Here is a 23,438-nt window from a genome sequence, read left to right on the forward strand (position 1 = left end):
TTAGCAAGGTACCAAATGATGGGTAATCTTCCCTATGAATTTAAAGGAGTTTAGAAGGATAAAAATAGTGACATTCAAAAATAATTACAAAGAAAATGATCGTGTCCTTTTAAGACAGAATCTAAAATGTTACAGTAAATACAAGCAGTATCTATTCTCTAAAGAGTTAAATGGCCTCCCAGCAGCTTGGGAGGCTTAGGCAGGATATCACGAGTTCAAAGCCAGCCTCAGCAATTTATCAAGGCATTAAGCAACTCAGTGAGACCCTGTCTCTAAATAAAATACAAAATAGGGATGGAGATGTGGCTCAGTGGTCAAGTGCCCCTGAGTTCAATCCCCAGTACCCTCCCTCCACAAAAGAGAGAGAGAGAAAGAAAGAGAGAGATAAATGGCAATTTATCAGGCAATCTGTGTACCAGGAAGAAATGTCTTAAAGTGTTATTGCATATGTGATCTGGAGAGACACTAATGTCAAGTGACCCAAAATGACACACAGTTCTCTTCTTTACGTGTACAGCAACACTGTGATAAGGACTTGGATCTAGTTCAGTGCCTTTCCACATGGAATCTATGAAATTACAAATCCAAGCTGTAGCCAGGACTCAGATACCCCATGTGTATGAGACAGAGACATAGTTAACTAATAGCTGAACTCTAGACTTAAGTCCCTTGACTTATTTTTTAAAAAGGTCTATTATTAGAGGTGCAGGCAGGATGAATGTCTCTGAAAACTTCTCCCACCTTTGACCAAATTAATACAACCAAATCAATATTACATCCCAGAATCCACCGTAGAGGTTAGAAAAACTTCCACAAACTTGAAGAATGCAGAGCTGATGATGCCCCTCATATCTGCTTTTATTTTATTAGAATTACACCTGCAAAACCCTTTAATCAGGGCAAAAGATAAGGTAAATTAAACTTCAAAAGAATGTGTAGTCTCAATTTGAACTGGCTCACTTGATGTGTTCTCTTTTCTAAGAATATATTACCACTGTCTCTGACACTTGATATCCAGTATTGTCTGACAAATGCCTTCTTTTCATTCCCATCAGGAAAGAACTTTAGACAATGATAATCATTTTTAATCTTACCCTAGGGCAGAATTGACTCTCCTGCTCTGTGTAAGTAGATAGTCCAAATAAAATTTACTTATTCTGACATTTGACAGAACACCTATTAATGTACTCTCTTGATGACATCATGCTAGTAAGACTCCATGATAAGCAAGTGGAATATACTTCTAATAGACGGGCAAGATATATGTTCATCAGAGTTTTGAAGATAAACTCTGCAAAAACATTTTATAATCAGAGAAATAATTAGAGGTCCAGTAGTCTTTTTCATACTGAGGAACTTCATCTGAACAAACAAACATAGACAATGTAATTCATTTTGAAATACAGCCATAAGCAGTGGTGCTATATATATATTATATATATAATCAGTTACTTCTGGATTTTGAAGTGAATGTGTATAAAAAGGCTACTAGTTTTGAGAAGTCTTTACATGAAGTACAGGTTGTGACCCAAAGAGTATTTATGGTACTTGAAGATACCTGGAGAGGTTACTGGTAACCTGCAATACAGATGTCTGAGTGCAGAACTTTAGGTTCTGGAACAAGGCAACATCATTCCAGATTGAATGTATAATCTCTTCAAAACTATATTTTAAAAATATCCCTTAATCATGACAAGTGTTTGAATGAGCAAAATCATCCAGATTTTGTCCTGAATTAGCAAAATCATCCAGAGCACAACTAAAGCTCTTCACATTAGAAAATCACATCTTTCCCTGAGTTCTGTTTAATAATCATAATGTGCTCATTCATACTTCTTGACTTTCTCATCTAATCTAGTAGCTGAACAATTGTTTCTCTCAAACACAGACTACATGAATCTCCATGCTGATCTTTTTATAGAGTAATGTTCTAAGAACTCAAATAACGTATCTATATCATAGATTTCAAAGGGGTGCACCAAATGTTAAACTTTAGGTTTTTAATAAATTATCTAAGCATTATTTACCACAAAAATTGCTTTAATTATAATCTTGATATTGATACTACAAAGCCATCTTGGTTAATAGTGCAGTTTGCTATTTGTATAATAGGATGCTGGTATATATGCTTTCCAATTAATTTTAGAGCATGTTGTCACATATCTAATGCTGCAAATGTACTAGTAAGTATGTTAATGTTCCTATATAGTTCTCCAAAAATACTGCAGTACATATTTAGAAAAAGTAAACTGATTTTGGCAAATGGAGCAGATATGATGAATTTTTCAAAAAAAAATGCAGGATAACAAAGTGATAGATTGAAGAGAAAGAGATAGAAAGAGAGAGAGACAAGCAGGCAGAGAGATAATGAAAGTTGCTGGGGACTGGGGATGTGGCTCAAGCGGTAGCGTGCTCGCCTGGCATGCGTGCGGCCCGGGTTCGATCCTCAGCACCACATACAAACAAAGATGTTGTGTCCGCCAATAACTAAAAAAATAAATATTAAAAATTCTCTCTCTCTCTGTCTCTCCCTCTCTCCCTCTCTCTTTAAAAAAAAAAAAAAGAAAGTTGCTGGAAAAATATACTTTCAGTATATATATGGAGGTTAAGACAGGATCTTTCTTCAATTCCACCATTTACTAGTTTTCTGTTCTTAGGCAAGCCAACTAATCTCTTTGCATTTTATAGGATTTGGGGTATATTTAATGAGAAAACATACATGAAGGTGAAGGTGCTTTTGTCTTATTAAATTATAACATTAAAGGTATGTTTTAAAATATTCAAAATTCTGATAAAATGAGATACAAAGTTCATATATATATGTGTGTTCAAGTTTTTGCCATATGGATATAAAGATATCATAGTGGAAATGAATTACATAATTCTTTTAATTTTTCAAATATCTTGCAGATGATTGTGCTAAAGGAATTAAAGATACTGTTAAAAATACTACCCATGTTAAGCAGGTTGTCTTTAATTACTCTGGTAAAGTAAATCAACAGTTTTGACAGTTTTTAAATATCCTTCTAGCACAGTCATAATTTCTTTATGACTTGATTCTCAAGTTTGCAAACTAATAATATAAACAAAACAACAGGATTTTTATTTGACTATCTTAGAATTCAAAGGGTGATGATAAAAGAGATGAGAAAAAGAGGGGATGAGTGGTTATCTGAAATATCAGTATTTCAACAATTATTTTGAACATAATTTTTACTCGTTGTAATTTTCATACATTTAAAAATAAAGCCAAAAGGAAAACTAACTTTAGACTATTACCATATTTTATTGAAATATCATCAAATAAAAGAAAAATAAAAAGCATTTACATAACCATTAACAAGTTCATGTTGGTTATTTTAGATTCTTTTGTACTCTTCTATGCTAGGCTCATGTGAATAATATAATAAGATTATAAAATAAAGAACCAGAATTCTGCAAAAGAAATGGCCAAAGTTTTAGAGACAATCTGATTTTGAAGTTTCTCTGTCAGCTCCCTTACATTCTAGCTGTTTGATAAAGGACTAGTAAGGTAACCAATAGTCATAATGCAAAGTAAATGTGCATAAAAATTTATTGGCTTATCTTCAGAGTTATCGTTGTATAGACATGTATATGATAACATTCAGAAAAGCTTACACTAAAGTATTTAAGCTTCTATCAATTGGAATCTGTGAAACATACAGTGATATATAATCTCTTCATTCAGAACAAATGTAATGGAACCCCAATTCTCTTTTTGATTTACCACTCTCTTGCTCTTGAAGTTGATAAAAAAATACTGTATTCTAAAACAATTTGCTTTGATTAGAATTCAGAACACTGAGCTTTTTTCTTTCCTTAGATCTCATGCTTTATCCTTTCTCCTATGGAGAAATGAAGCAAGATTTGATACATTTTCTTCAGATGAAAAGCAGATGAAAGCTATTGATCAAATATGCCACAAACCAGATCTAGAAGAGCTGGGAATTGTTATACATTTACAGAACTTTAGTTAACAGTAGTTGATTGCATTTAAAGTACACATTGCCTATTTAAGATATCCACACTTTGCTTCTAAGTAGCTTGCATATTGCCCTGCTGTATATACAGACACTTTCAAATGAATATATATGTATACATCCACAACAATGGCTTATTTAAATATGTACATATGTAAATTTGCATTCATATATTTGCAAATGTGTATGCATATTTGAGTGTTCCATTAATAACTTCACATTTGCTTAGCAAAGATGTAACAGAATAAAATGCTTATGAATGGATTAAAGAGCTGTGGTTTTGTGACACTTATTCTGCACATTCCAAAATACCACTCATAAAGTGGAGTGCTTTTCTGTGTATATATTTAAATTTTTTTAATATATCTACAACTTTTCTTGCATTTTTTCCTAAATTCAGTAATATATTAAAAGAATATAATCACTTCATCTTAAATGTTAATTTGATTTCAGAATGTCAAACTGTCTTAGTAAAATGATTATTTTGATATATAGACAAAATACTATGTCCAGTAAATTTTAAGTCCTTCATTTTATTCTAACATTATTTTAAGTGGATTTTCTCAACATGAAATCAAGTTCTGTTTCAGAAAAAGTGAAAAGGAAAACACTACCCTCAGGAAAAACAATAGAAGGGTTGTAATATTTTCTTTATTTTACATTTGCATAAAATTTTACTTTATATCTCATCTTCATGTGAAGAAACACCAGAACACTTCCTTCTGATATAAAATATTCAGACCTTAATGATTATAAGCTTCAGATGTTTTACATTGATCTTCTCTCATGTCATTTCTTCCTTCTGAGTCTGTACATTATTTATACATATGGTAATACCAAATATGCTCAGCAATATTTATTATAATTAGGGAGGTTATACTGTCCTTTATCCATCTTATTTATATATCACATACAATCAATTTTATATTACTAAATATTGTGTTAATCCATCTTTACACCTATGCTAATTAAATATCAGGAAATGCATAATAATGATAATAAAATTTTCAAAATTAATAACATTTTTTCATATTTCAACTTGAAACAAATGTTAATGAAAATATGCATGTCATTCTTAGATTTAAAATCATTTTATACTAAAAAATAGTGGTATGCCAGTCTTTACCCTGTCTCCTTGACCAGTTTGACAATTTTTTGTTTTGTTTTGTTTTATTTGTACTGGGAATTGAACTAACAGGAACTTAACCATAGTTTAACTTTTAATACAGTTTCCCTCTAAGTTGCTTTGAGCCTAAGTTGCTGAGACAGACTTTGAACTTGTGATCCTCCTGCCTCAGCCTTGCAAACTGCTGGGATTACAGGCGTGTATCATTGCACAGTTTTGACAGTTTTTAAATATCCTTCTAGCACAGTAATAATGAGTTATTTTTTCTATTTCTCCATTTTGACTTGCAAAATTATTTTGACTGTATAAATTTCTACTTCCACTTTACCAATTACATATGTCAATGCAATCTGAAACTTCATAGCAATAAAAAGAAGATGAATACTACTAAATTAAATATTGTTTGAGTGAGGATGTGAATTGTCTGACCAAAATGATATATGTGAAAAAAAATATTCATGGTTCAGTTCTTCATATATGTCTTCTAATTTTTATGTTCATTATTAAGTGTAAAAACTGTGCTGAGAGCTATATCTTTGTACTCAAAATTCAACCTTAATATTCACTGTTGGTTTTATCACTGAAATTTAAATTTATCCTTTGCATACTGTAAAGGAACACCTGTGAGGAGGCACACAAAGAACAGACACACACACACACAAAGTGCAAGCAGACAGACAGGATGGAGCAGAGAGGGGTGAAGTGAAGTGGAGAAGACGAAGTGCAGAAGTGGAGTGTTTGTTCCTCCCAGCCTGGAAGTTTATTGACTCAAAGAACACACACCTCCCACTTCCGTGAGTACAATCTAATTAGTACGTCTTTAACCTTGAGTGCTAGCTAACTGAAATAAGGTCCAGGTTACAATACACAAGGGGGCCCCTATTCTCCAGGGACAACACCATGGAGACCAGATAGTGCCTGCATAGTTGCCTTATTACCTCAGAGGGAGGAGGCTGGGCATCCCAGATCTGGGAAGCAGGGTAGATTTGTGAAGGACAAGGCTATGGCAGCCAGGCATCTTGTGGAAAAGCAAAAGACTAGTGTCCCAGTCGCCAAGTATTACCTAGCAGCCAGGCATTCTGTGTCTTTGCACAGAAACTTCCTAGTCATATCACAATCAAGAAGTTTGTAGACCTCAATCCCAAACACAGAATTCCTACAGTATACAGTGCTTCAATGCAGACTACAGTTCAAGGATCATCTATCTATTTATTAATTTATTTGTCAAAGTACTGTTAAGTAACTAATATGTGGAACACTGCTCTACTGTAGCGAGACAAAAACGAATCAAAGGCCAGATGCTACCTTCAAGCAAAGGGCAGTGTCTTACTGAAGAAATGTCATTAATTTATTTTAAAGTCATTATGTAAGAAAGGATATGATATGTGCCTTGAAGGACATGCTAACAAAGGTTTTGAAATACTTTACTACATGAATAGATTTAAATAGAAAAATATAATCAAATCTGAAGACACAAAAGAGGCTTTGGAAAAAATCTTGACTTCCTTTAATGAGTAAAAGCATTTATGTACTAATAGCAAAGAATAGACTCTTAATATGAAATACATAAATGTATCCCAAACCCAAAGACATTTTCATTGTAAATAATAAAAGAAAAAGACAAATAAAAAGCACTGTCATTATTGGCTAGAAGTCCATTATCAGCACCATAATTTAACATTGATTTCTAGGTGCTGCTCAATGCAATTAGACAAAAGGGGAAAAAAATGAAAAACCAAAATGTATTCTGTGATGAACACCCAGCTTAAACAGTTTTAACACACATGTGATAAAACTCGTGAAACAAATTGCAACTTTGTTTTAATGACAAAAGTTCCAAGTTTCTTGAAATATAAAAACAATCTTTTACAATAAGTACATGAAGAATACAAGAAAACATTGAGATAAATAGCTTCCCATAAAGGAAATAAGCAACTTTTAAATGTATTAAAAATTTTAGTGTCTGTGATAATACAAGATTTACAAAAATAAAGTTATTTTTATTAATTTTATTACCAAATTTTATTACAAAAATAATAATTATTAATTTTATTACCAAATATCACTTCTTCCCATGGCTGTTTATCCATGATCAGACATTTGATATGACTGGGTTTATGGCAATGTAGTAGAAAAAGCACTCATGTTTCTGAAAAACAATGAAAGTGTGTGCAATTTCTATATTTAGCAATTTAATCAATATATCAAAATTTGAAATGTACTCTCAATTTGATCCAACAATTCCATTTTTAAATCATTTTTATACTTGTATTGCGTTTATACAAGTTTATGGGAGCATATGAAATTTCCTTGAAGTATATAGTTTATAATAGCAAAAGAATGAAAATATCCTGTATGTCATAAAAGGAATGTGATGGACATCATTATCAAAGTACATGTATGAAGAGATAAATTGGATGTCAACCTACTTTATATACAAACAGAAAAATTGTTGTATATATGTGTAATAAGAATTATAATGCAAAAAAATAAACAAGTACATATATAAAGACATGAATTGGTGTGAACATAACTTTATACAAAGATATGAAAAACTGTGCTCTATATGTGTAATTAGAATTGTAATACATTCCACTGTTGTGTATTTAAAAAAATAAAATCTATTAAAAAAAATGAAACATAGTACATCCTTACAGTAGAAATCTATGTAGTCCTGTAAAGGAGACTGCTCAACATATGTGGAATTGGAAAGGAATCAAAGATTTATTAGTAGGTGAAAAAATGAAAGGTATATATTCATATTTTTAATACTAGGGAAAAGGTCATAGACAAAAGAGCAAGAGAGGAGAATAAATAAATATATATATATATATATATATATATATATATATATATTCTAAATAATATGATTTTTTAATCCAGGACTGTCAACTGTATTGGGATTCTTCATTAATAGTATTCCAACACACACACACACACACACACACACACACACACACACAAGAAAAGGTAGCCAGAACTTACAGCAGAACTTACAGGAATTAGAGAAACAGTTTCTGAAGCTTCAAAGTAGATTTTTGCTTTCAACATTTCTTCTGTTTTCTACTTTGTACAGTAGTGTCAACTCTCCCTATTACCAGGACTCAAAAATATCTGTGTAACCATGTTAGGGTCTGTAAACAAGTCAAGATGGCGCCTGGCAAAATGCCAGAGGGAGTGGTTTGTGAAGTAACGCCAGGGAGCCATTAGGTGTAGATATTCCTTATTGGTTGACTTCTGTTTCTAGTTTATGTTAATTAAGATAAGCTGTGTGGAATGTATATATACCCCTCCTGTCCTACAATAAACGGCTCTGACTCCTGCTGTATCAATGTACACAAGTTGCTTGTCACCCCCGGGTTATTTTGCTGCAGCCGGACTGTGGCATAGCCAGGCTCAGAGGCACATGCCTGTAATCCCATTAGTTTTGGAGGCTGAGGCAGGAGGACTGCAAGTTCAAAGCCAGCCTCAACAAAATCAAGATGCTAAGCAACTCAGTGAGACACTGAATCTAAATAAAATACAAAATAGGGCTGGGGACTTGGCTCAGTGGTTGAGTGCCCCTGAGTTCAGGAAAAAAAAAGTGTGGAATCTTTGGATTTGACCATAAATATCAGATATTCAACATACTAGCTTGTGCTGTTTAGATTTCTGTTGTTGTTTTCCTTTTTTTTTTTTTCCTGAGCCTTAATTTCTTCAACATGAAAAAAAAGCATTGACAAAGTATACTATCTATTGAAAAGAGTTGAAAAATTATAAATGGCAACAATAAATGTAAAAGAGTTATCATATGATTTCTTACATGCTAATTATTTAATAAAATCAAGTAGTAGAACACTTAATAAATCGTCTCCGTTAGTTTCACATTTATTTGGTACACCACAATTTTTGGCTAAATTATAGGAATGATTTCTGAGGTTTGTCCTAAATATATCACACACATTAATCTTAAATATCCATGAACTCAATTTGGCTCAGAGGCTGAAGTTACAATAAAATCAGTATGAATTTTGGAGGCAGGGACACCTCACTTGAATTCTAAATGCTATTTGAATTTTCTTCTATTGGGGAATAAAGGATTGATGCTGTTTACCATACTTTTCATTCATTATTTGAAAACTGAATCATTTGATGGATAGATAATCTTTTGTAAATGGTTTGAGACATGAAGAGTGTATGTATTTTCATTAAGAGCATAGTTCCACAGGAAGTGATGATAAAGGCTTAATGGTTTTCAGAGACCTCACCTAAAATTACTTCTCAATTCTCCTAATTTTGCAACTGAAGAGAGCTCTAGACCTGGATTATTTGAGAATAGAAGGTGGTCAAGTATTAAACAGTGATTTGTCAGGAAACTCATTTAAGCATGTGTATTTAATGTCAGAAAACAAATCTTAATCCTCTGGAAGATATTCAAAAGCAGAACCATTTTCTTCCCAAGGTGCTTGTCTTAAAATATAGACTTATATCAGACACTTAGATTCTGGAATGCTTTATTCCTGCTTATATACAAGATGGGAGAAGATTCTAGAATAAGAAGAACAAAATAAATCTAAAGTAAACAGAAAATTATCGCAGGTAGGAATGAATTTCAATGAGATAAATATACAAAGAGACAAAAATCTTTCAAAAATAAAATCTATACAATTATAGCAAAAGAGATTAGAGAAAAGATAATAAAGATTCAAATTATTATTTCTAGGAATAAAAAATGGATTATCACTATATTTCTACATACATTAAACACTCAATGAAACACTGAGAAAAATTTTAAAGAGTAAACTTAAAATCTTAAATGGAAAAATTCCTTGACAGTCACAAACTACAAAAGCTCAATCAAGTAGAGATTTATACCTTAAATTGACTTGTATTTACTATAAGAAATTACATTTATATTGAAAAAATTTTTAATTAAAATTGTAGGTAGATGACTTTACTAATAAATTTTGCAAAATATTAAATAAGAAAATAATGCAAATTCTCCAAAGAGTCTTCAAAATTATAGAACATAGAAAAATATGTCACCATTATGTTGATACTAAAACAAGATAAACATATTCCAAGAAATCAAAACTGGAGACATCTGTCTCAGAAGAACACAAGCATAAAATCAATAAAGTTTTATGAAGACTACTAGAACAATCAAATGTGTTTTATTTAACTTAACATAATGACCTTCATTTTCATCCACACCTTCACAAATGACAGGACTCTATTCTTTTTAATGGCCGAATAGCATTCCAAAGTGTATTTATACCATATTTTCTTTCTACCATACTTTCTTTGTCTATTCCCCAGTTGATGACACTTTGCTTGTTTCCATGTCTTTACTGTTGTGAATAGTGCTGCTATGAAGATGTGAGTGCAGGTGACTCTGACATACTGAATTCATTTCTTCTAAATATATACCCAAGAGTGGGAGTTCTGGATCATACGTTAGGTCTATTTTTAATTGAGGATATCATTTTATATAATAGGTTTTACTTTTCTCCACATACTCACTAGCACATAATATCTTTTTTGTATAAACATAAGTTGGCACAACATTTTTTTTAAAAAATGCATAATCAACCATATCAAGATTTTTAAAAAATTAAGAATCATATGATTATCTCAATTGAAGTAGAAAACATCATTTAAAAAATTAATTTCTATTTATTTTCACAACTTTCAAAAAACTAGGAATATAAAGCAACTTTCTTAACCTAGTAAACAGCATCCAGGTTAAGAAACAAAACACACCAGAGATCACATCTTGTTCCTGGTAAAGTTCTCTGTGGGTTTCCCCTAAGATCTGGAATAAGGTAAATGTGTTCACCCTGTTTCTATTCAACACCATATTTGATTTACTATCTATTGCAATCAGTCAATTAAACAAAAAAAAGTTGAACTCTCAAGGAGTATGCAGAAATTTACTATAAGCAATAAGTGAGATTAGTAGAGCAAGATATAAGGTGTATATGTAAACACACACCACCACATATTTCTTTACATAAGGGATAAAAAGTCTTTGTTGTTGAATTTGAAAAAAATATATATATCATGTAAAGTAGGAACAAAACAGAGTTTTTAATTGTTTGTTTACTTACTATGTTGTTTGTCCCTAAAGTCCTGGAGTTGAAAAAACCTCCTACCTCAGTCTCCTAAATAGGTGGGACTACAAGCCTATGTCACTGCACTCAACATATGGAATATTTAAAGATAAAAATATCAAATTATGATTCAAGACATAAATAAACTGATGTATAAAACCTGTGCACTGAGGGAAAAAAATCAGTGATGATCATTATAAATAAACATGTCTAGAAGAAGCAAAATGTATACTGATATGAATAAAAATGGTGGATGCTAAGCAGCATAGGTTGAAGGATATGGTGGAGAGACCTGCTTGCAAAGAAGGTCTTGATGATAGAAGAAGCTGTCTTGATGATAGAAATGTTCTATCAACATTTCTCAGAACTCATCATATTTTATAGCCATTATATATAGATGATTTTAAAAGTATTAATATCCAGAAGTTCTTTCTTATACTATATATTTTAATATATTTCATGGTAACATAACATATTTACATAAGTAGAGTATATTTTCATAAGTACAAATGCATTACTGTCCAATATGCAATCCCAACATGCAATAATATGATATGTTTCCTTTCCCCCACTTCCCATACCTCAATATAATTTAGACCTGTTTCATCAAACAAAATTTATCTGTCATGTATAGGTTTAACTAAAAATTATTGCTCATTATACACCAGATAATAAATTGAGGACTCTAACATACATTTTCTTTTTTATTTTAATAATAACTCTCTGAGGCATGCATTATTTTTCCCTGTTCTGGGCAATGATTTTCAAAGTAAAGAATCTAAAAAGTTTCAGTAAGATCCCAGGATTATATTCCATCACCACACAGACTGTCCATGTTACATCAGATTCTATAAAATAGAGCTTGTTTTCTAACATAAAATGGATAGGGGGTCATGATTAGTTAAGAGTACATGTCCCAAATGATATGGTTCCTTTTATAAGAGGGCTTTTCAATCACTAAATGGAGCAGGTCACTGGGGATTTTAGAGACAATGCTTGGCTTCCATCTAAAATAGTTTTCAGCAAGTAGTTGTTTGAATTAAAAATAATAAACATAGGCAGCTGCCTAGCTCTTGGGATCAGAAATAGTGACATAGCATAGAAATGTCTTGTAGTGAGCTTTGTAGTTATGATGTAAAAAGGCCATTTGACATACAGAATTGAATGACAATAAAATCAGCTTTCCACAAGTTGAAAAAAATGATCTCCAATAAATATCACAGACTATGGATTATTCCTGTAAAGTGATTCACCACCTATATTTGTAGTATACTCTGGACTTAATAAATAAAATGAGTAAATACTTAGGCATACTTTACACTAGTATTTAAATAATCATTTTTTTTCTGGGAAACTATGGCAAACATGTCAATATATTGGCTGCTAAAGTTAAAATTCAAAAGATGGGAATATTAACAGAAATTTTGTTTTAAAATTGTTAAGATATTAGCATTTAATACCTGCAATGGACTTTTCTCCAAAGACAAGTATAATAAGTGGTGTTAAAATGTTATATATATATATTTTTTCACATAACATGCAAATAAAAATCATTCTTTTCCTCTTTAAAAAGATGCCTCATATATTTTTCTTTCCAGAACACATAAGTCCCCAGTTAAAAGATATAGATCATGTACTCTTTGAAATATAACATCCATATTCAAGGACATTAAATATATGGCTTCTCTCAATAATTTACCCTTGTATTACCTGCTAAGTTCAACAGGTATATTTTCCTCTCTTTTCTATTCATATGAGCAAGATGTTTATATCCTTATTTATAATTCCATCAAAATTGTTGTTAAAATTCATATCTTTATACTGAGCAATAAAAACATAATTTTTATGAACTAATATATATTACTGGTTATTCCACTCTATCAAAAATGTTTGTGATTCTAAATATGAATATTTAATTAAATTTTGAAATTGAAATGAATTAAAAATTTTAATATTTTTGCATTTCAGGATAAATAGAAAGGATGCCTATGATATAGGAAAGTATACTTACCAACAAAAATGAAGAACAAAATAAAAAACAAATTATGTTTTATATCATATAAAGTAAGAAATTAAAGAAAGTAATGATATTTACTTTATTAAATTTTATTTTACTCCGGTGCAGTGAAATTTTATTTCATTCTTTTCAGGCATTTCATATATCTTTGTGTAGTGTAGTTTTTAAATTGAATATTTTACACAATATGAATTGTGAACTGAACCTGAAGAAAGACTAGTTTAAGTAGCTCCCTGGGAAATTTTTTACTTTAAACTGCCTTTGCTGAATTTGCTTTCTTTGTCTCTGCAAAAAGCAGAGGCAGAGGCAAGAACATTTATTGGACAGTTATAGTTCATAAAATCAAGATAACTCTTCCTCGCCAAAAGTTCCAAATTTAGGAAAGTCTCAAATTATTAATAAAACTTACTGGCTCAGAGAACAATGGCTTTGATTTTCCTGCCAGAATTGCAGAGGAGTTATTTATTTCTGTTATGTATAAGATGTTACATAGCTCCAGTCTATGTTCCCTTCTGTGTTCCCCCACTTTAGGAAACTTACTACACAAATAAGTAAACCTTGAAGTTAAATTTTTTCATGATAATTCTCAGCAATATGCATTTTTTTCCCAAGTAAAATTCACACTTTCAACAACAGGATCTAAAAACAGAAGTACCTCTGTGTTAGGTTTTTGTGCACCCTCGGTCTCACCACATGGACATATGCTTACTTGTATGCTTCCATATTTTTAAATACCTTAAATAGTGAAAATGAAAAAAAAATTGTATTGCTTACAGTTTACATTTGTTAGAAACCAAAGCATTAAAGTGGATCTTGTGGTTTTGTGTGTCTCTGTGTGTGTGTGAGTATTTGTGTGTGCATGAGAAAAAGAATGGAAGATAGAAGAAAGAGAAAGAAAGAAAGGGCAGTGGAGTGAAGAGGGAAGAAACCTAAATAATTTAGGATTTGATTTTATAAGGATTATATTTGGTGAATAAAAAGTTAAAAACGTTCAAAGGTCTGTATCTACACTTTTTACATTATTGTTTATGAGTATTATTTAATCAACAATCATGTTTCGTAGATTTTTACAAGTTCACAAGATCTCTCTTTTTAAATGTTGTTCTTTCCTTCAACTAATTAAGAAAAAGAGAGAAATTGGCAATAACTAGAAATGTTAATGGACCACTTCATGTTAATTACTATTGTTGATTTTTTTACGGATTTTTTTTCTAAATCATTTAGTAGGTGGTAATTAGGCATGGTGTCAGCTACATAATTCTTCCTGGAAATAAATTATATAGAGCAAAATATAATAAAAGTATAACAAATTACAGCTGTATCTTGTTTTGCCATAGTGCTAATTTCTGTTTATGAAAATATCTTTAGGTTAGAGAATCACAGTTAATTTTTTAGTACAACACTCATATGACAAGAATTAAATAGGTCCAAGTACTTGCCCAAGATCACACAGTGTAGAGGCACTCCTTTACAATAGTAAAGCAAATATTGTAAGATGTACAGGACCAGGCTTGTCCCCTTAGTCCCCACTCCCAGTCCCATTAAGCTAATCTCAGGTCTGGGAAGTGAGTCAAGATTACACAAAAACAGAAATTAAGGTATATCCCTAACATTACTGAATACATTAGTATTCAGTGTTGACGAAATTATCATTGTTTAATAACAATTTATCATTGTTAATGATAATTTCGTCAACACTGAATACTAATTATTTACTGTACTGAGCTGTTTTTAAAAGTCAAATATTCTTATCAAATTAATAACATGAAATTACAAATGTCAGAGTAAGTGTTCATAAAACCTAATGACAAGAAAAGGAGACATGAGAACAGGTACCACTAAAATCCAGAAGATTGTTAAGAAAAATTTTGAAAATTTGTACTATAATAAATTGGAAAATTGAAAAGAAATTTACAAATTTCTAGACACAAATTACCTACAAAATTGAACCAAGAAAATATAGAAAACAGGGCTGGGGATGTGGCTCAAGCGGTAGCGTGCTCGCCTGGCATGCGTGCGGCCCGGGTTCGATCCTCAGCACCACATACAAACAAAGTTGTTGTGTCCCGGAAAAACTAACTAACTAAATAAATATTAAAATTAAAAAAATATATATATAGAAAACATAACCAGATCTGTTGGCCGCTGCTCTGAACAGAAGCTATGTACACACCTTTAAGTCCTGAGTAAAGAGGTACTGAACTAGTATTATACATTGTAATGCGTTTAGACTTCACCGCTTCTGGGATAAGAGAGGAGCAGCTCCAGGAATAGATATGACCCAATGGGGTTGGATTACACCCACTTGTTTGTTGTAACTCTACCCCTTGTGTCATTTGAATAGCCTCCCCCAATAAAATCTGTTTCAAGGTGTTCCTCTTCTCTTGCCTGACTTGCCCCCCTTATGGGAGCTGTGGCTGAGGAGTGATCACTGAATCCAAAGTAAAGGTACTGTCTGTGTCTATGTCTTTATTTTGTCCACCAAAATTCACTTGGAGTTACCCTGGCCAGTTTAGTCATTTGTCTCAAACACATCAATAGTAAGCAAATAGAAAAAAAAGTAATAAAAAGTCTCCCAACAAAGAAAATCCCTGCACTGGCTGTATTCCATGCTGAAATTTACCAGACTATTAAAAAACTCATACTCGCCAAGAAGCCTCAAACTAGTCCTTCAAGTAGAAAAGGAAGGAACACTTCCAAATTCATCCTAAGTTGATATTACCAAAGTCAGTATTACCCTGCTACCAAAATTGTATTGAGATACTGATACTGCCAGTTATTGGTGATGAGTCCTGCTCCCCCACATGTGAAAGTTTGAACATTGGAGAAGCACACCCAGGCAAACATACAAAACAGGGTTTATTTAGAAAGGGGTAACATAGACTTCTCTGGGAGGGAGAAAGATGCTGTAGCTGGTATCCTGTTAACCCAAGAAGCAAGGTATTCTGCCCTTTTTATATGTCCTGGGCTTCCTTTGTTCTCCTGCCCTCTACCCCTTATCTTTCTCCTTCCTGCATACATGACTAGGCATTTGACTAGCCTATGAAATGCTCAGTGGGATGGCCAAAAGGTGGGAAACAGGTGAGCTGAAAGGGGAAGGACAGGTTAGAGCATCCAAGAACATATTAATTAACAACCTTATAGCTTCCTGGAGGGAGGGGAAATTCCTGAGACAGGTTATCTTAGCAACAGGTTGCAGCAGGGGAAGATTCTTGCTAAGGGTGGAGGAAGGGCTCTGAAGGAATTAACATTTCAATTCCCCAAGAGACAGTCTTCAACTTGCTGGACTCACTCAAAATTGGCATCCTTGATCTGACCTGACTCGATTTACCTGTCTATATGGACTACCTGTCTAATTCTGGCTTTGATACAAAGAAAAAAATAACACTACAAATCAACACATTGATGAACATAGGTGCAAAAATCCTCAATAAAATACTGGCAGATCTAATCCAACATCTCATTAAAGAAATCATACACCAAAATCAAGTGGTTTCACTCAGAGGATGCAAGTTGGTTCAAAATAGTGGTATAGGCAATAAATAGAATTCTGAACAGGACTCCAGCATCTCAGGAAACAGTTGCAAGAATTGAAAAATGGGAATACAGCAAATTTAAAAAGCTTCTGCACAACAAAGGGAACAATCAACAAAGTAAAGAGACAGACTACAGAATGGGAGAAAATCTTTGCTAGCTTTCATCTGATAGAGGATTAATATCCAGAGTACATAAAGAACTCAGAAATGTTAAAAGAAAAAAAGAAAAGAAAAATAAGTAATGCAATCAATAAATGGGCAAAGGAGCTGAGCATAGGTTTCTCAAAAGAAGTACAAATGGCCAAGAATTCATGAAAAAAAAATGCTCAACATCTTTAATCATAGGGCAATGCAAATTAGAACTACATTGAGATTCTATTGCACTCCAGTCAGAATATTGTAAAAACAAATGATAACAATAACAACAAATGCTAGTAATGATGCAGGAGAAAGTAAACATATATACTGCTGTTAGGAATGTAAATTAGTATAGCCACTATATTCCATGTTATGGAGATTCCTCAATAAACTAAAAAAAAAGACCATATGACCCAACTATTCCACTTCAGGGTATATACCTGAAGGTATGAGCATACAATAGAGATACCTGCTGACCCATATTCATAGGGATACTGTTCACAATTGGCAAGCTATGGAATCATCCTGGATACCCATCAACAGATGAAGAGATTTTAAAAAAGTGGTAAATATAAAAAATGGAGTATTATTTCAGCCATGAAGAGAAATGAAATCATGTGATTTGTAGCAAAATGGATAGGATTAGAAGTCATCATGTTAAGCAAAATAAATCAAACTAAGACAAGTCTTTTGGCCAGGCATGGTGGCACAAACCTGTAATCCCAGTAACTTGGGAGGCTGAGACAGAAGGATCATGAGTTCAAAGCCAGCCTCAGCAAAAGCAAGGTGCTAAGCAACTCATACTCTGTCTCTAATGCCCCTGGGTTCAAATCCCGTACCGCACCCCCCAAACAGACAAGTATTTCTATTTCATATTCTCTTTATTAGGTAGGTGGCAATCAAGTGGGGAAAATGACTTGAAAGTAGATGGAGAGCTATCAGAGAAGGGGGAAAGGGCCAGAAGGAAGTGGTAAGAGATGGCAATAGGAAAGGTGGAGATGGTCTAAGCTTGTTACATTATCAAAATGTCACAGTGAATTCCATTATTATAGATAATTAATATATGTAAATAAATATAATTTTAAAAGCTAATGAGAAGTTATAATCATAGATTAACAATAAAATTACTATATTCAAGTGACATTTAGACAAATATACATGTAATTTTAAAAAACATAAGTGGGTAAGAAAACATAAAATATAACAATCTCATCTGAATATCTAGGAGCAGAAAGACAAACTTCTGAATTACTTTAAAAACAATGACAAAAACTTGTTTTGAAACCAAGCACAGTGGCACATGCCTGTAATCCCAATGGCTTGGGAGATTGAGGCAGGATTATGAGTTCAAAGCCAGTCTCAGCAACTTATTGAAGCACTAAGAAACTCAGCGAGACTCTTTCTCTAATAAAGTACAAAAATAGGCTGGGGATGTGGCTCAATGGAGGAGTGTTAAAATTCCAGTACAAATATATATATATATATACAAACTGTTTAGAAACAATTTTAAGAATGCATGTATTATGACTTAAAATCCTTTTAACTAATCACCAAGAGTAAATGCTGATGAATAAAAACCTTGTATTATTAAAAAAAAATATGCCTAAATTAAACAAAAATAAATTTAAGGGTAATACCAATAATACAGAGAGACAATTTTTTTTAACCTTTATTTAATTTACTTATTTTTATGTGGTGCTGAGGATTGAACCCAATGTCTCACATGTGCTAAGCAAGCACTCTACTACTGAGTCATAACCCTACCTCCTGGAGACAATTTTCGAAGTTCCTGTTATTAGAATATTCCTTAGCACCACATAAACATAAAGATATTGTGTTCAACTACAACCACAGATCTCTTCAACCTGCTTGGTTGGTTGCAATCAGCACAATATATTGTTATGAAATCTATAAATCCAGTTTTTATTATTTTAGGACTTTTCCATTCACTTGGGTAATAAAATCAACTAAGAAAGCCATTTCCCTGTCTTTCATCAGTTCAGGGGAATTGGATCTGGTTGTCATGGAGTTCATAGAAGAGGATAATGGATTTAACTGGAGAGTCATTACGTATGGCATCACATAAAATGTAAAATTGCCAGTGGCATATCAGCTAACATTGTCCATAAAAATCTCACATAAAATCTCACATGTGGAAATGCCAATTTCTTGTAAAGCACAAAGTCGACTTTATAAATTATGAAGCTGAGTGATGCCTGGCCACTCATTTATGCCCTATCAAATGTCCAGAGACAGATTAAATAATTACTATATCTTCGGTATGTCCATATCAGAAATGGCTTTGGAATATTTCATTCTCATGTGAAATACGGACTCCTCCTCTGAACTGCTGTGCCAAATTGCTAATGCCTGCATTAAACATTTTATCTCTATTTAGAAACAAATTATTTTTGACACATATTCTTTCAAAAATTGCTTTCCTGAAAGCTCAGGTTCACCAAAGATAAAAGCAACTAACCAACCATCCAAAACAGGCAAATAAACAGAACGTATTTTCAAGCCATTCTCTCATAATTAGCTGTATGACTTGAGCTAGAAAACAATTTCCAAATCACCCAATCATGTCAATCATGCCAATGATTCACTTAAAGCAGAGGTCAAATCTAAACACAAGTCTACTCAAGTTCAAAAATGTAAAGATACAGGTTTTAAAATAATGGCCATTTTCTATATAATTAATGATATCTTTCACAAAGATGAATGAATTGACCTTAAGAATAAGCATCCTGGGCTGGGGTTGTGGCTCAGCGGTAGAGTACTCACCTTGAACATGCAAGGTGGGTTCCATCCTGAGCACCACATAAAAATAAATAAATAAAACAAAAGTACTGTGTCCAACTACAACTAAAAAAATAAATATTAAAAAAGAATAAGCATCTTATTATTTATTTAGCCTTTAATTATTAAAATTATTTAGGCGTATTGACATAGTTTTAATATTGATCAAGCTCTTAAATTCAGAAACTCTTAAGAATATATCCTTAACAAGAACATTTTCTTCATGAAGGAAGAATGAAGATTTATCAATTTTAGTTGATATCATTTCTGTTGAAAATAATAAAACTGTGTGATGTAGTAATTAAAGGGATTGAAACATGTAACTCATCACAACAGAATATTACCCAGATTAAAAGCAGATGAATTCTAATTCATTATTTCATATCTGCTCCATAGAGTACAGTAGCTACAGTCTAAAATTAGGGATGTGTGTATAACTCAAGGTAACAGGCATTCTTGCTGAAATCTCAAGGTTAGGATGCACCAAAACAAATCATTTTTTATATATCAAGAACCAAACTTGGGCCTGGCATTGTGGCTCAGTGGTAGAGCACTTGCCTAGCGAGTGCAGGGCCCTGGGTTTGATCCTCAGCACCACGTAAATATAAAGATATTGTGTTCAACTACAACTAAAAAATAAATAATTAAAAAAAGAACCAAAATAGAGGTGATTTTTAAAAAGCAACTGTGGATGGATGTGGGGAAAAAGATACATTAATACTTTGCTGGTGGGACTGCAAATTGGTACAACCAATATAGAAAGCAGTATGGAGATTCCTTGGAAATTTGGGAATAGAAACACCATTTGACTCAGCTATCCCTTTCCTTGGTCTATACCCAAAGGACTTAAACTCAGCATACTGCAGGGACACAGTCACATCAAAACTGTGGAACCAAACTAGATGCCCTTCAGTAGATGAATGGATTAAAAAAATATATGGCATATATACACACAATGGAATATTACTCAGCAATAAAAGAGAATAAAATCATGACATTTGCAGGTAAATGGGTAGTGTTGAAGAAGGTAATGCTAAGTGAAGTTAGATAATCCCCAAAAAACAAATGCTGAATGTTTTCTCTGATATAAGGAAGCTGATTCATAGTGGGGTAGGGACGGGGAACATGGGAGGAATAGAAGAACTCTAGATAGGGCAGAGGGCTGGGAGGGAGAGGGTGGGGGCAGGGGATGAGCAAGGATGGTGAAATGTGATGGAGAGCATTATCCAAAGTACACGTATGAAGACACAAATTAGTGCCAACATACTTATATAAAACCATAGATATGAAAAATTGTGCTGTATATGTGTAGTTCTGCTGTCATTTGTTTTTTAAAAATTCAATAAAAATAATAAAAAGCAACTGTGGATGTCTAGGCAAAAAAAAAAACTGGATATATTAGGGGCTCTTCTCAACCTCAGAGAAAGAAAAATATAAAAAGAAACAAAAATAAGTCACATAAGGTAAATCTAGCAGAGGTGTGCCACAAAACCTAAGTATCAGAGTATTAATTACTACTGCAGCTCACTAGTTTTGCATTGATCTACAGTTCTTTTAACAGTAAATTAAAGTTTCTACCATGATGTTCTTAATGTTTCCTTAACTCTGTAACATTTTTAAAATAGTAATAAAAGAAAATATCTTGAGAGTGGATATTTATTTTTAAATTTAAATTTCAAAATTCTGTTTGGCATATATACCATTTAGGACTTTATTTTGCATGTTGTGATATTTGAAGAAAAAAATAAAAAATATGGCAAATAGTAGGTGTTAATGATCACCATTACTAGATTAGATGCAAGTAATATTGAATATTCTAACTAAGAATGAGGAGTTGGATCAAAATATAATTCTTATTATTCTGGTTGCCTCCAAAATTTTAGTCAACATGAGTATATATCTTTATGTTCTATCTCAGAGTCATTCATGAAATATAAATGTAAATAAAGTACTATTTCAATTGCATTTTTTTGTATTATCTTTTAAGTGCTACTAAAAGATTCTTCACATTTACCTTGAGGTTTATTGTGTCAGATAATGTGACAGAAAAAGGAAGAAAAGAGAGATTTGGATTTGGAAATCAAAACGAAAAATATGATGTTTTCTTATTTTAATTGTTAGATCAAGGTCACAGTAAGAGTATAAAGCAGAAGAGAGATGACTACTTCATTTTAAAGGAGTTTAAATAGTGAAACAGTAGAACTGGAAAACTTTAGGTCAATAGATTAAGACTAACATGTTTTATGATGATTTAAATCAAGTGTAAAATGATTTCTAATTAAAATGTTATTTTCATATTTAACATTTATCTACTCTTGCTTTAGTGATTACATTTTAATTGACCATTCAATATTTTGTGTAGGTGGGCATTTAAAGTTTTACATATGTTGATTCGATTTAATTACAGAGAGAAAGTTAAAAATTTCTATACTAATTGGAAAGTAAAAGGTATTTTGTGTATCATATATCAGGTCAAAACATGCTTGGTATATAAAACTGCACTCAAATCACTGGGAAGAAAATCAATCTCTTGGAGGCAAGATAACTTATAGAGTTCTCTAATTAGAGAATTTTGCTCTTTACACTATAGCTTGTTTCTGTAAAGCCTGCAAAATGTTACAGGACATAATAATGTCTACTCAATGGATTGGGAAATTTTTAGAACATGAGTTGACTGAATAGACTTGTAACAAAAGATAATCAAAAATGTCTCATGCCTCCAGCAGAATTCATATACAGGGTTTAAAGTCACATAATAATGATATATTTTTAATTTGAACACAAAAATATAGGTCACCTCTTAAATTTTAATTTACATCAATATTATGTGGGAATCTTATAGAAAATAGAGTTCCTCTATCCTTAGGGAGAGAATCACAATGTCTTTGTAAAATCTCCACAGTAGATTAACTTCAAAAGTTTATTGCACAAACTATATGGCTATTCAAATGAATACCTAGTCTCCTACTATGCTCTCAATATTAGTTCTACTTGCTACCCTTATTATTATTAAATGTTTTGTTCTCTAAAGTTGAGAGGCAAATATTTACTTATTTTCTATTATACTTTAATGATAATAGCAAAGGAAAAGATCTCAGAATCAGTAATACTTTTAAAAACATATATTACTACTATGTTTTTATTTTTCTAAGTAACTTCATGTCACACGTAGATTTTTTCAATAAAAATGTAGACCTCTACAATTTGATGCATTTGTTTGAAATTAGCAATGGTCATCAACTTCTAGATAGTTCATTTGCATACTTAGACTTTAAAGCAAGAGCATGATTTGTCTAGGTTTATATTATTAGCTACTTCTAAAAAGGATTAGAAACATAATTCCGTAAGGATTTCAGAATTTGCTAAAATGTTCTATTGAAAATCTTTATTTTTCTTTGCTTATTAAATGATTAGAGCAAAAATTACTCATTATTTTCACTCTCACATGTCAAGTTAAATTATGTTTTATTTTATTTAATTATAGAACAATATTTTCTCATAAAATCTCTATGACTTAACAACTGAGAATAGCTTGATGAAAATTATTTCTCTTACTTTTCAAAAGTGTTCTTTATACAGCATCTTTAAATAATTAGAAAATTGCTATATGCATTATTCATTTTTCCTTAAACTGACATTTCAATGACTGGATATGCTGTGTTTACTTCAAATGCTTAGGATACTGTCAGCAAAATCTGTTAAGTCTTCAATTACTAGAATGAGAAAGTC

Source organism: Callospermophilus lateralis, chromosome 10, assembly GCF_048772815.1.
Source record: "Callospermophilus lateralis isolate mCalLat2 chromosome 10, mCalLat2.hap1, whole genome shotgun sequence".
NCBI classification, from domain to species: domain Eukaryota; kingdom Metazoa; phylum Chordata; class Mammalia; order Rodentia; family Sciuridae; genus Callospermophilus; species Callospermophilus lateralis.